This window comes from Podarcis erhardii, assembly GCF_964252035.2.
Source record: "Podarcis erhardii genome assembly, chromosome: 4".
Classification (NCBI taxonomy): domain Eukaryota; kingdom Metazoa; phylum Chordata; class Lepidosauria; order Squamata; family Lacertidae; genus Podarcis; species Podarcis erhardii.
The window spans coordinates 103,894,962-103,911,097 of record NC_138508.1 but is presented as its reverse complement, the minus strand read 5'-3'; positions in this window follow the sequence as shown (position 1 = coordinate 103,911,097).

Below are 16,136 nucleotides of genomic sequence, written 5' to 3'. Positions count from 1 at the left end.
CCCCTCCACCAACCAATTTAAATCAATGCCTAACCGCCAACCTTACAATTGTCACATATGAATGAGTAATATAATGACTAGTTTACAGCATAGAATTGGCAGAAAGCAAGTCACAGGTATTAATCATACCTCATAATGTTTGCCAGTGCAGGCTGGCCTGCAGGCTGCTTGTGAGAGTTATCCTGTTACTCAAAAAAGAAACACATGTCTTCTGGCAGGGTTTGCCATGCAAGAGACGAACCAGAAGCTCCATGTGAGGAAGCTGGTTTCATAATCTCCTTTATGACGTGGGTGGCGCTGTGGTCTAAACCATTGAGCCTTGGGCTTGCTGATCAAAAGATCGGCAGTTTGAATCCCTGCAACGGGGTGAGTCCTGTTGCTCTGTCCCAGCTCCTGCCAACCTAGCAGTTTGAAAGCATGCCAAAAAGTGCAAGTAGATAAATAGGTACCGATCTGGCAGGAAGGTAAATGGCATTCCTGTGCGCTGCTCTGGTGATGATGTTCCATTGTGCCAGAAGCGGCTTAGTCATGCTGGCCACATGACCCGCAAAAACTGTCTGCGGACAAACAAGATGAGCGCCGCAACTCCAGAGTCATTCGTGACTGGACTTAACTGTCATGGGTCCCTTTACCTTTTTACCTCCATTCGCCAAGGAGAAACCCTCTCTTGCATATTTGGGTTAACTGCAGCTGTTGCTTTATGAAGGAAAATGCCATTTCCAGCGAAGGGAGTCAACAGACTGGCCACGAGTAAATGACCATTTACAGACTGATGTAGGTTTGAGCCATGTGCAGTACCTAAAATGGGTAATAAATGTGGTGTCCTCCAGATTTTGGGGGCTACAATTAGTTGACTATAATCAAAAACATATTGAAGAAATTAAGAAATCAGGAGCTTTTGAAGTTGACCAATTGTAACTTTGGGATGTGATAACATTTGCTAATCTTTTTGATACACTTTTACTTCTGTGAAATATGCAATGACTTTTCACTTTAGGTAAAGCTTTGTAGCAACATATGGATCCTTTGCTTCTTCCAAGAAGCTTATTTTTTGTCAGTGCTCTGTTGATAGCTTCAAAATTTCCTCTTCTTCCCCCTACTCCCAAACAGGAACTGATAACTTTATTGGCAACTCTAATGGAGGGATCAGAGAGCAAAACAGACTAACTGGCACTACAATATAAAGTATCACCACATTATTGCATGGGACTTGTGGCTAGGAATAGTGCTCATAAGAGTCTCTTCAGAAAGAGATGTGTGATCTCACTGCAATGAGAATTATACAAGGGCCTTATATACAAAGCTCTTTCTGTCATGTTTCACCAGGAAGCTTTCAAAGGAAAATATGCTCCAAACAAGGTGCCAAGCTGTTCAACACATTGCCAAACACATTTCACTCAGGATACTGTCTCTGTTCGTCCAGTCTGAACCAAAATTCAAGGTAATTCTTGGTTCTTGATATCTTAGTAACGATTGAACTAGAAACTTGGCAATTCATCCCAAAGGTCATGACCGCCCCCAGCTGTAGATGTGTTAATGGAGATTCCTCAAAATAGCATCACCATTTGTGCACTATGATCTCAGTCCCTTCCTGAGTCTTCATGCCAGTACTTTAACGACAGTTTCTTTGGAGTGCCTTCACAACCACTATGAAGGAGTCTGTAGGATATCTGAGGATGTTCATGAATATGAACAGCTTTTCATGGATGAAAATAACTTGATGTGAATCCAGCCAGAATCAACACATCTGCTACAAACACTATAAACTGAAGCTAAGCACTGTGAATGTGTTTTAGAGAAGACAACTGACTAAAAAGAAGATTCAAGGCTATATTTTGTTGTTGCTAAATTTGCAATTAGCATATGTTTTTCTTACCTCTCAATGCTTGCCTTGTTGGGAAATTATCCAGTTCCACTTTTGAACTCATTAATGCCTCTCAGTTCAACTGTGCTATTTTTGACCCTCATCCAGTTTTCCATTCTCTTGTCTGTTTTATTTCTAATTTTTTGATCTTGTCTGTTGAATATTTTTGCATGCTTAGGTGTGAATCAGCTTTATTCCCCCCCCCCCCGATGGCATTAAATGGTTCCAGTAAGGTCATCAGTCATGAAAGACAACTTCAGTTACTTATGTTTCCATTGGTGCCTGCCTCGAAACATATATATCACAAAATGTAACCCCTCAACAATTTCCTTTTAAATGCAGCCTCTATTTCAGGACTCCTCTTTGCCCCACCTAAAAGAGAGCTATTATTAAACCGTTGCAAAGATGTGATACTTTGCAAAGATGTGATACTACTTAAGATCCACAGAAGATCTCCAACCCACAGAATGGGTTGGAGAATGTATTCTAGCCTGCTAATGGAATGCCTCTTCATAGCCAATACCTCAAAAGAGGTTGAAAGGTAACTAATCTTTGACAACTTTTATCTAACTCCTTTGCTTGAACTGTCAAGCAAAGGTTCAGCCATCGTACCAACACCCAGCACTGACCAAAAGGAGAAATTTCTGGGGAACCCCAGAGAAATCTGCCTTATACTAGTATTGTTTATTCTTTTTAAATTTATGATTTCTTTAGATAGATAGATAGATAGATAGATAGATAGATTCTTTATTGTCATTACACAAGTGCAACATTGCACAAGTGCAACGAAATTGGATGCCATCCCTTAAAAACAACAAAAGCAAAACAACAACAACAACCAAACAAACCACATTCCAGCCACACCCACACCCACACCCATCAAACTCCCAGGTCACACTATCGAGTTACTGCATTTAAGAAGGCCACAGCTCTTGGATAGAAACTATTTTTCAGTCTATTTGTCCTTGACTTGATGTTTCTGTATCTCCTGCCAGAAGGCAGTAGTACAAACAGACTGTGTCCCGGGTGAGATGCATCCTGCAGGATATTGTTTGCTTTCCTAAGACAACGGGAACCGTACAGTTCTTCCAAAGATGGGAGGGGATGACCAATAATCCTTTGGGCTGTGGTTATAACCTTCTGGAGCACCTTCCTCTTCCTAGCTGTACAGCTGGAGAACCAGGCACAAATACAGTATGTGAGAATGCTCTCTATGGAGCCTCGGTAGAAGGACACCAGCAGTCTCTCACTCAGATTGTTCTTCTTTAAAAGTCTGAGGAAATAAATTCTCTGCTGGGCCTTCTTCACCAGAGCAGTGGTATTTGCGCTCCAAGTCATGCCCTGATCGATAGTCACTCCCAAAAACCTGAATTCCGCCACCCTCTCCACCCGTTCCCCGTTGATATACAAGGGCTGAATGTCCGCCTTTTTTTTTCTGTAATCCACCACCAATTCCTTGGTCTTAGCCGTATTAAGAGCCAGATTGTTCTCTCCACACCAAGCACAAAGCCGCTCCACCTCGTCCCGATAGGCGGACTCATCCCCTCCTGAAATGAGCCCCACCACCGTAGTGTCATCAGCAAACTTGATGATTTTGTTGCTGGAATAAATGGCTGTGCAATCATACGTATAGAGAGTATAGAGCAGGGGACTCAACACACAACCCTGTGGTGAGCCGGTGTTAAGGCTAAGGGCTGTGGACATATGTGACCCTACTCTAACCCTCTGAGAACGTTCTGACAAAAAGTCCAAAACCCAGAGACAGGTGGAGTTGGAGAGTCCAATCGCCTCTAGCTTGGACACCAGTCTATGGGGGAGGATAGTGTTAAAAGCGTATACTATACTGAAGCGTATTCTTCTTTCATCTTATTTCTCCCAAATGCTTCTAGGCTCCACCATGTGCTGGTGGTGTGTCAAGAGCTGCAGGAGGAAGAGACATTTGTGGGAAAGAATCTGGCAACTGTCTGTCACTTATCCTTTCAGTCTTTGAAAGGGGAAAAGTTGTGCTTGCCTGGGTGGGATGTGCACAACTGTTGGTTGGTTTTTCTTTTGGGGACCCAGCACTGAAATGAGAAAAGTCGTGACCTATCCCTGACAGCTGCTCCTATTGCTCTCTTCCCCACCACCTGGGAAGTCCAAGAGTGGACTTCATTGAAGGTGCCCAGGGGACGGCCAGAGCCACCATTGGAGGTGCTCAGGTGGGTGCTGTTTGGGGGATTCCAGCGAGAACATTGTCCAGGCCTCCCTTGAATCTGACACCTGGCCTGGAATAATCTATAATTTAAAATTCAGTTTAAATATGTTTTAAATAAATGTTTCCAGAAACTGAGTTACCAGATACTGGATTTCAGATAAGGGATTATCTTCGCATTTGATTATTTACTCTTATATGATTGGTAGGAAATAAAAACTTCAGTCTGTATATTTATCGCTCTTCTAATACATTTTGGCAGTGCTTTTTTTCCTTAAAAAAATGTTTAGGGGTACTGTCATTTTGACTCAAGAAAATCACAATTGTATAGTTCAAACTGGGAAAAATAAATACAGTAAATAGACAAAAGTACAAAGATTCACAAAATGTTTAGGGGTATGTGTCCCCCTGCGTCCCCCTAAAGATTTTGTGAATCTTTGTACTTTTGTCCATTTACTGTGTTTAAAGCACTGCATTTTGGTAACAAGCCATGTTTTTATACCAAAACATCCAGTTCTATAGATGCACCTGCACAAAGAACAGCTTAGACTAACATTGTTACAAATCCATATCGCCACAAATATCCCATCTGGTTTTACTTTGGCTTATTCTGGTTCATTTTAATGGTACGTCCCAAAAGTTGGCATTTTGGATACTGGAAGTTTGTGTGCCTGTTTTTGTTAAATTATAAACTGTTTGTATTCCTCCCAATGTTATTTATTGATTTAACATTCTTTTTTTATATATATATTAAAGTTTCCACAAATTTGTATCAAAACAAACAGAACATAAAACATAACAATAAAAAACCACATACAACACATACAACACATATAATTTCAACTCTTGATTTCTTATAACTTACTTTCCCGACTTCCTCATACCTCCCCTTTCTGTATTCTCATGTCTAATTAATTGGTCAGCAAATCCTTCTATTGATTTAACATTCTGTAAGAATTGAACTACTGGTATTACAGAATATTTATCAGATAACTTTTCTGCTGTTTGCCTTTTATCTTATTTATCAGTTTTTAAATGTTTGCTGTATTGCACTTCCTTTGAATAGTCAGTGAGGCACAAATGACACTGAAATTTAAATTAAAGGCATGATCCAGTGCATGAAATATGAAAAACACAACTTACCTTGTACAATGAAGGAAACAGGAAAAAAGATCTTGCATGTTTATAGACACCACCAAATAAAATAATATTTTAAATGGATTTGCTACACATATTACTGTGATTTAATATATTTAATAAATGAGTCCCAAACAGTGGAGAAATCTGAACAATGAGCATCACTTCTAGCCACTCAAATATTACCTGTTAATTACTCTGATAGCAATGAACAGAACTGTTTTGAGCCAGTTACAGATAGGTAGCCGTGTTGGTCTGCCATAGTCAAAACAAAACAAATTCCTTCCAGTAGCACCTTAAAGACCAACTAAGTCAGTTCTTGGTATGAGCTTTCGTGTGCATGCACACTTCTTCAGATACACTGAAACAGAAGTTTCCAGACCCTTCTATATAGTGAGAAGGTGGGGAGGGGTATTACTCAGAAGGGTGGTGGGAATGGGTGATTGGCAGATAGCCTCATCACAGCTAGGCTCATCACAGCTATCTGCCAATCACCCATTCCCACCACCCTTCTGAGTAATACCCCTCCCCACCTTCTCACTATATAGAAGGGTCTGGAAACTTCTGTTTCAGTGTATCTGAAGAAGTGTGCATGCACACGAAAGCTCATACCAAGAACTGACTTAGTTGGTCTTTAAGGTGCTACTGGAAGGAATTTGTTTTGTTTTGAGCCAGTTATCTAGAGTACAGCATGAAGAGTCTGTCCAGTGTTGAGCGATTACTAATCAAGCAGCTACCTAAATATGTATAATTATCTGTTTAAAGATAAGATCCATATTACCTTTATCAAAAATAGACAAAATACACTGTTTAGAGTACAGAATAACATTTTTACTTGTAAGTGTACTACAGCCCTGCCAGAGGTGGATTTCGGAGAGTGTGACTGGTTTGGTTGCACTGGGCGCAGAGTCTTGGGGGCACTGCATCAGATGCCACAACTATTACATAGAACGGAGCATGAGAGGCAGAGAGGGGCCAAATTTTGCCATCGCACAGGGCGCCCCAAGGTCTGCCACTTTTAGCAACTGGGCAGAGGAAAAGGAAGATAGTATAGATTTACAACAGGGGTTTGAGGGAGGTCACAGCTCAGAGGCAGATGAGGGGGAAAGTTGGGAAATCATGGGAGAGCCAGGACAACACCCGGCTGACACATTCTCATTAGAAAGCATTCCACACCCTCCATCTCCCAGAACCTGGCGGGCCTTAACAGTAGGAGAGCATGGAGCTCAAAGACAGAGGGCACCTAGCAGCACCTGTAGAGGAGATGATGACAATGACAAATGAGGAAGTGGAAGAGAAGGGCAGGGTGGAGATTCAATTGAGGCAACGCCATTATCCAAGAGACTGGGTTCTATAGCCTCTCTCTGTAAAGTTTGAAACACAAAAGGACTGTAATAAACTTTCCCTTGTCTTTATACTTTCCTGGGCGACCAGCCAGGAGCCGCTGACAACCACTGGCCCCACCAGTGCAAGGGAGATCCTGTTCTTGCAATGTGAGCCAAAGGATTGATGGAGGTTGATCTTTTAAGTCACTCATTTGACATACTGGGAGTGTTTTAGTTGGGAGGAGAGCAGAGCTCCAGACAAATGTTGCTTCCTTAATAGAAGAGTGCATGCATCTACTTGGTTGAGAGTATTTGCTGCTGTAATTTCAGTTTGTGTGGAGTGATGGCAGGGCCAAATATTTTGACTTTTTGTCTCATGTGAATTGTGTGTGCCATAGCAGCATATGTTGCAAAATCGCTCTTGTCTGGAGGCAAGCTGAGCTGGAAATGGGTCACCAAGTAAGAAGTTTAAAAACAAGTGGACTAAATAAGTGAATTTCACTCACTGACAGGTGCTAATTTTATTGCATTGTGCAATGCCCACTAAACTCATGATAAGTGTCTTTAGGTTTTTGCTGGTGGTACCCAGATTCCTAACTGGCATCCCCACAACTGGCTTTTCTTTTTTCTTAGACAGCTGTGTCTTTCTTTAGCCTTTGATGACCTAGAAGCATATGGTAGCTCTGTGTTTCTACCAAGTACCAGCAATCCTGAAGCAACTCAGTGAGCCATTCTTACTAAGTAAATTACAGTATTCCTAAAGCTGATTTAAGCTGCATTAGGAGGCAAACCGATTTCCCTGCTAGCTTCTGTGAAACTAGCACTCCAGATATGGATGTAAGCCAACAGCTTCAACATTTTGAGGGAGGGGGAGCAGCAAATATATAAACCACCTGCTGAGTGATAATTATTATATTTTTCTGCTGGCACTGGCTAACTGTTGAGAAAAAGAGTAGTGGTGGGATTGTTTTTAAAGATCAGAATTGCACTGGCTTTGATTAGGCATGAAAAGCTTTCCTTATCCCTTGGCATTCATAAATCTCCAAGGTCTCTTTACCCTAAAGAAGGACACAGTGTGCTGGTTTTTGAGGAAGGCTTTCTTTTCTTCATGCTTTGTGATTAATTCTCCTCTCCTCTAGCTTGTCTTGTGCTTGTAGCAAAGTTTGCTATCCACTGCTGTGATAAGGAAGTGAGGATGGGAACTAACTCGAGACATTTCTGCCACACAGCAAGTGTTGGTAGGAGGGCTGCCAGTTCTTATCCTAAAGGTAGTTTCTCTAATGACTTTAAGGTAGTTCTTGCCATAGATTTGGAACTTTGTGCACACATGAAAATTGGATGTGCATCTTTTTAAATTACTCAGAAGTAACAATGGGTAAAGACTCAGGATTTTTTTTTAAAAAAAGAGGTATGAGATATTTTCATGACAATATATTTGCAAACAAGCTACCAAGAGTAAGTGGGTAGTAGACATGCATCATTTTGCTACACAGTAACATTCATTTTGGGGGGCTTATGCTGGTTTACCAGACTCAAGTTCAGTCAGTTGGATCTTGGCCAATCCAAGGATGAGGGTGCTAAGCCAGAGTAGCCCAGCTGCACCAGGAACTTCCCAGCTCAGCCAGAGATCTGCTGGATCCTGATCCACTCATCTTGGTGGATATTCCTTTAGGAGTGTTTCACTAAATTGAGGTCCAGCCCAGACACTGAGGTCCAGCTCCGAGGGTCTTCTGATGGTTCCCTCCCTGCAAGAAGTGAGGTTACAGGGAACCAGGCAGAGGGCCTTCTCGGTAGTGGTGCCCTCCCTGTGGAACACCCTTCCTTCAGATGTCAAGGAAATAGCTACCTGACTTTTAGAAGACATCTGAAGGCAGCCCTGTTTAGGGAAGTTTTTAATGTCTGATGTTTTAGCATGTTTTTAATATTCTATTGGGAGCTGCCTAGGGTGGCTTGCGAAATCCAGCCAGATGGACGGGATATACATAAGTTGTTGGTGTTGTCTTCTTTTCCCTCTGCCAGCAGAGGGAGGCCTGCTGCTGAATGGAGTTTTGCTTAACTTACCCTGGCTTTCTTTTATGCCAGCTTCTTGTGTATAGGATTGCTTCCATAATCATTGCAGTTTCCCCAAAAGTCTGTCTTTGGACTAAGGAATCAGACAGAACTTCAGACTTTATTCTTACTTCAACAGACTGTAGGACACGAATCTCAACACACACACACACACACACACACACACACACAGTTCTACCCAAATCAAAATGTTAAAAGAAAACCGGCCTGAAAATATTTTGCAAATACAGTACATACATGAAAGGAAGTCTTGCAAGGCAAAATCTGGAGGGGGGGGGGATGACAAAAAAGGCTAGGAGAGATTTTAGTGTCGACTGTATTATAAAATGTACAGTACCTTCTGTTACATGTGGTATTCCAGTACCAATATTTTCATTTCAAAAATAATAATGAACTGAATGCTGCCCCCAATATGGATGTATGGATTGTAATTTATATATAAATGTAACAAATAATAAAGATAGTAGTAATAAATAAAAATATTTTGGGAGACAAAATGGTCCAGCACATCTGAATGTCATGGCTGCAAAAAAATAATGTTCCAAATGAAGCCAACCTGCATCTCGTGTGGGCAGAATTTTTAATACTGATAGGAACCAGTCATTGTTTACTTGTGCCAAAGAGGAAACAAAGCCCTCTCCTGGCTTCTTCTACGTTGGATGGAGCCATGTGATTGCATTGTGTTTCTTTCTCCTTTTTGTGTGTGTGGCATGGTGCCTTTTCTGCTGAAGAGCCTGGCGTGCTGGAGTGCCAGAATGTATAATCCTTCAGACAGTGCTGTAATTTTGTTTCTGAATGAAACTGACAGACAATAGGTTCCCAGTGAGGGATATCCAGAGATTTCTAAGCTTTTAATGTACATCTGTCCTTGGGTGACACAGAAAGGGAAACTAGCTGCAGCTAGAAAGAAAAGGGGTTTGTGCTTTCCCAATGTGCGAGTAGGATCCAATACTTTATATACATGTTACTATTAATTACATGGTTGTTTCCTCCTCTATGGTCACTGCCATATTCCTCTAGAGAATGAACTGAGACATGTTCTCCAGGTCAGTAGCAAATCAAGGCCTGAGAATCCAGCTCACTGCCAAATACCTGAAAAATGGTGGCAATAGGGCATGATTTTGAAGAGAAGAGGTGTCAGACAAAGGAATACAGGGAGCAGACCATTGATTCATCTACCTCAACCTTGTCTACGCTGGCTGGCATTGGGTCTGCAGGGTTTCAGATGGGACATGGCCAGGCTCACCTGGAGATTCCAGGGACTGATGCTTAACTCTTCTCTGCCAGCTGCCTCCCCCCATTGGATTCACACGCTTGCTCCAGCTTGGAGAAAGTGGCCAGAGAAGATGGGACAAGGGACAGGCGTAAGTGTGGGAATTTCTAAACACTTGCTATCATCACTATCTTATCTCTCACTTCTTCGCTCCTCTCGCTGAATTGTGCTTGGAGATGCTGACGGGCTGGGATTTGCATTTTGCAGTGTGCACTGGAGCTGTTTGTGGTTTGTAAACCTATCCAGTGAGCAGAGCCTAGATGGAACCATTAAACCTTCTTCCAGGCTCACAGGTCAAAGGGTGTGTGACTATTTTTTCTTTTTTCTTTTTTTTTAAAAAGGAACACTTGTTGTGGGCGGCGGGGGGGGGGTCCACAAAACTTTCAGTATCACAGTGGGGTTACTATGGAAGAAGCCAGTAATATATATCTATATAAATATCTATATATCTATGTATCTAGATAAACTGGAGTGGGGAGATGAATTGGCACCCAGGGAAAAGAATCTTGTGGGGCTGTATGCTGGCCATGAGTTAGCCACCTGTGTTCTAAGGCAATCTACCAGCAGTGGGGAAACAAGTCCACATTTCTATCTATAAAATAAGTGGTTTTGGAACATGCCCATGTCCAAATGAATAATGATTGCATCACAAAAAGTTTAATAGATAAAGTACCTTTTTAGTGGCTGAAAAAAAGTAAACTTCTGATGATTAAGTTCTCAGATGTTTACCAACTGAATGTATGGAATAGACAAAATCTGACAAAGGAACTGGATTAAAGTAAAATTGACCAGCAATCACGTCTTGGTGAGAGACAAGTGGTTCCTTTTTGGAGCCAGGTAGTCAGTAAATGAAACACCAGCCTGATCTTAAACAGGGCTTATGTGCTAAGCAAGAACACAAAGCAAAGCACAAAACGCAGAGATCTTGGGGCCCTTGAGAGTTGCTGGGAAGGTCCCTCCAGAACAGCAGCACAACCTCCCACTCCTGCTGTCAAATTTGATGTTGAAATATCCATCTTAGCAAAGGCACTACACTACAGAGCTTTATACTATTGCGAGTGTAGTATATTTAAATATTGAAAGTAAACACACACACACAAACACTTAGAGGCAGATGGAGAGCATTGCTTATATTCTAACCTATCAACTCATTTGCCAGCTGTAGCCAATGAGACCTCCAACACAGAATTGTGTTGGGACTCTCTCTTGGAAAGAGTCATTTCTATGACTGATGGGCACAGTCACTGTCAGCGGGAGAATCCTTTGTTTTATGGTTCCTCACATCAAATCAGACACTGGTAGATGCATTTCATATATTCAACACTGCTGTGTTGTTGTGGGAGATAGAGTTCATAGTACTGACCTCACAGCATGCTTTTTTATCAGTACAGACTACAGATAATGATTCTCAAGCACATAATGGCCCTTGTGGTCTCTTCCAACTCTATGATTCTATGATTCTATAACCCTCCATCAAAGTCTGTGCAGGCAATAAATTTGCAGTAATTGAAATCATGCAGTTCTTAAGCTTGGCCTGTAGAGTGCCTTTCTATCCATCCATAGGTGGGTTTACCTTTGAGATTTCAGCTTACAACAGAACATCATCTCAGATATATAGGAAACTTGGATACAAACTATATGCCTCCAAAGGTGGCAAGCCCCAATAAACATGCTCTTGTTGCCAAGGATTTAACATTTTTCTGAAATGCTATATCACAGCTAGATCTGAGGTGCCGAAGTTGGAGGCCATCCAGGTGAGCAATATTGCCCCAGTAAGAATTACAATGAGTGGTGGATCTTTGTTGAGCAGAGTGTGTTGCTCTGCACTTCTACCTGGTGAACAGAACAGCAAAGAAGAGAGTTGATTTGTTTCCCCGTCTCGAAGTCTTATGCAAGTACAGTATAGGACTACAAATATGAGCTATCTGCTTCACTTGTTGATGCTCCTATGTGAAATAGTCACAGCATCTGATATCACCATAGGGTGCTGCCCAATTAATATTCCCCATGCTTAAACAATAACTATACATTCCATTCTGCTTTTGCTTCCTCCCTCCCTCCTTGTCTTTTTGTCTGTTATATATTGAATTTTTGTTTTGTTTTGTAAGTTTGTGTTTCTGGTTGAATCACATGTTATAGTTGCTGGCTGCTGATAAACAGGTAAAATAATTGCTGAGGGTAGGGGTACTTTAAGGGAGGAGTTGGTTGGGGATATTGACTGGTGTCAATAATAATAATGAGTAATGACTCATTACTCTGTATTAAAAAAAGAATAAAACTTTAAATAAACCATTGATTAGCCTGCCCATTAGTCTCTCCACACACACACCCAGCATGGGCTCTGGTTTTGGTGACAATTCTTTGCTTGAGGTTTTAAGCAGTCTAATTGTACGCAGGTTTGATTACAATACTTCCTGCAGAATTTTATATTCTATCCTCTACATTCTCTTCATGCATTTATTACAGCTAAAAATGCACACAGTGGAAAGAAGTGAGCATGTGCAATGAGCAAACCTTGGAAGGTTTCCTGGCTTCTGTCCAGTCCCAAAGGGGACATTTATAGCTTTTTAAAATCTACACACATCACTGATAAAAGTCCATTTTAAGAACAGGGTGGGGGTGGGGAATTTACCTTTGTTCTGTTGCTGGTTTTGTTATGTCCAGTTAAAATATCAGTCTTGAGTTCTGTTCTGTTCTGTTCTGTTCTGTTCTTTACTTTAAAAAATCCCATTGGAAACCTTATTCAAAAAACAAATACTGACATTTGTTAACCTGCCTGGCTATTCCACAGTTCCTCACACTTCTTTAGAATGATTTGAAAGGCAGAATAGCTCTTAAATTGCAATTAAAATCTCAGATGAAAACTCCTGGGGTCAACTAAACAGCAAATCATAATCACAATCACAGTTCTTAAGCCAATTCTGGTAGAGTCCCAGGACTCAGCTAGACTGGTAAAGAAAAAGCTATTTATATGTGTCAGCATCGCCCTTGAGCCAGTGCCACCAACTGGACTCACACACTTCAGCCCCGACTGGGCTAGGCAAGCTGGGTAGCACTTCCAGAGCCCACCTTCTGCACAAGAACAGGTCAAAGTGCTGTGGACTCACAGCTTAGAGTTGTGAGCACTGGATTCACTCCAACAAGAAGACAGTTGTCGCACAGCAGAGTACAGCAGAGTATAGCAGAGCATAAACGACTCAGAGAGCAGCTCTGTAGAATATCTTCTTTATTCTATCTACAACTATTATACACAACTATATACAGAGCTAAATGAGGTCTAAGCATAAATGAATGCTAAACTGCACTGAGTGTCTGCAGCTGCTCTTAGCAGAAACCTTATCTATACGCACGATCTCTCTCTAACACTCAGTCTCTCTCTCTCTCCGACACACTGACTGACATGGTGCTGGAGCAGAATAAGTAGAGAGCAGAACACCGCCCCTCCTCTCTGGAAAATCACCAGACTCATCAGGAGATTCTTGGATATGGGAGGGGTGAAATCTCCTCAATATGCACTGTCCAGATCCAGCCCTGGACACATCAAAGAAGCATTTCAGTTTAAAGTAAAACAGGGAAAGCAGGTAGAGAAAAACGGGACTCCACATCACCATCTGGTAGCACAATGTTATATCACATATACAACGCATACGTATCACTTTTTCATTACCAGTCTAGCTGAGTCCTAGATCCAGACCCAAAATAAGTTTGTAGAAAACAATTGTTCAGTTCATTACTGTGAATATTCAAAGGAGGCTTGTGTGGGCTACAGAGGGGGAATGTTTCATGAAAAGTGTGGGCAGAGGCTTTTTTTTTTTTTAGGGCTACCAATGGATTATTCATTTTTATTAACTAATCATCTTTCTTTTAAGTGGTAATTTATTTATAGATTGAGCTTAAAAGAATGTGCAAAAAGGTGTTTTTTTATTTAATGAACAACCACTACCAAACTTTGTTATAAGAAGGGGACATGTGTCCTAATGGCTGAACTGTATTTTAAAAACACCCTGACTGATCTCATATGTGGAATTCAAGAAGACCACATACACTTTAGACACTTCCCCATATGAGCCCTTAATCTTGTTACAATACTTGATATACCACAATATATTTTTCCTAGGATTTTGCAATATGTGGTAAGGCTTCTCAGGCATTTTGTACCATTTTGTGAATCATCTAGGTCCCCGGTTTTCCTTCTGCAAACACTAGAGTTCATTATTCATTAAATGGGACTTTCCCACCTCTCCTTTCTTCTGCGGCATATGATTTGGGATGGGGGTTGCAGTGGTGTTGTATTATATTTTAATTATTTTTTGTTGGAGCCACTGGGGCAACTCAGTCAGGTTGGCAGCACAGAAATCATAGAATCATAGAACTGTAGAGTTGGAAGGGACACCAGGGTCCTCTAGTCCAGTGTTTCCCAACCTTGTGCCTCCAGCTGTTTTTGGACTACAATTCCCATCATCCCTTGCCACTGGTCTTGCTAGTCAGGGATGATGGGAGCTGTAGTTCAAAAACAGCTGGAGGCACAAGGTTGGGAAACACTGCTCTAGTCCACCCCCTGCAATGCAGGAATCTCAGCTAGATTATCCATGACAGATGGACATCCAACCTCTGCTTCAAAACCTCCAGGGTAAGAGAGTCCATGACCTCCTGGGGGAGACTGTTCCACCTTTCCACTGTCAAACAGCTCTTACTATCAGAAAGTTTTTCCATATGTCACGGTCAGAATCTCCTTTCCTAGAATGTGTGCAGAGGAGGTCAACCAAAATGACCAAGGGCCTGGAAACCAAGCCTTATGAGGAATGCTGGAGGGTGTTGGATAGGTTTATGCTGGATAGGAGAAGACAGAGAGGAGATATGACAGCCACCTTCAAATATCTCAAGGGCTGTTACATGGAGGATGGAACAAGCTTGTTTTCTCCTGCTCCAGAGGGTAGGACCCGGACCACTGGCTTTAAGTGGTCTTTAAGTGGCTTTAATGAGATTTGAACTATACATAAGGAATAATAATAATAATAATAATAATAATAATAAATTTTATTTATATCCCGCCCTCCCCAGCCGAAGCTGGGCTCAGGGCGGCTAACAACAATCAAAATAATCCAACGATTCTAAAAACATTTCATTTTAAAAATTAATTAAAATCAAATTTATGGTAACCAATAAGCAAAATTCTGTGCAGATTGCCAGAGGAGGGGGGTCAGGCCCTGACCAAAGGCCTGGTGGAACAGCTCTGTTTTGCAGGCCCTGTGGAAATATGTCAAGTCCCGCAGGGCCCTGGTCTCTTGTGACAGAGCGTTCCACCAGATTGGAGCCGTGGCCGAAAAAGCCCTGGCTCTAGTTGAGGCCAGCCTAACCTAACTTTCTGAGCTGTTTGACAGAGAACATTCTCCCTCCGATGTTGGTTTTAAGTAGAGATTGGATGGTCCTCTGTCATGGATGCTTTAACTGAGATTCTAGGATTGCAGGGCATTGTGTTCAGTGCTGCTTTCTGTTGAAAATGGGCTTCTCAAACAGTTTAGGATTATTTAAGGGAAATGATACTGTCACAACTGTTGTCCTTCATTATGTAAATTGAGATGAGGGCATTCTTTTTGTGGATGAATCATCCCCTTTGCAGAAAAAACCTTCACATTACCTGACTGTATTTGCATATTGTTTTGTTAAAGAAAAAGTGAGGAGGCTGGGGATGTTTTGGTATTACTGAGTTTAAAGAAGAAGTAAAGGTAGTCAGTTATTACAGGTGTGGCATTGCACATACCTAATTACTGCATTGTAAAAGAAAGTGATTGTGAGTCATTTGCTCAGATGTACCTGCCAAACTGACAGATTTGCCTTTAGATTATGTTTTTTTTAAGGTTCCCTCAGTTTGAAGACAGTAAGAAAAAACCAGACTGTGGGCCGGTAAAATACTGAACAATATAGATGTCAAAGTGGGCAAATGATTTTACATCTCCCTTGGCCTGAAAGCAGAGTTACCACACCCCATAATCGAATTTGACTGGACTTTACTGCCCTTACAATTCTACTAGCGCAAGAGTCCTAATACAACACTGATCCTTCCCTTGCCACAATGGTAATGGCAAAAGTCTGCATCATTATGGAATGAAGGAGGCCATTGCAGTTCCTTTCCATCCAATGGCAATGTCACCACCACTTCTAGAAACAAAGAGGCACTGGAGAATTTTTGGATAGTGTCAGGTTTGGAAGGGGTTGCTCGTGAGTAACCAGGCAGGACTCTGACCTGTCTTTTACAGGTTTTATAGGTGCAAACTA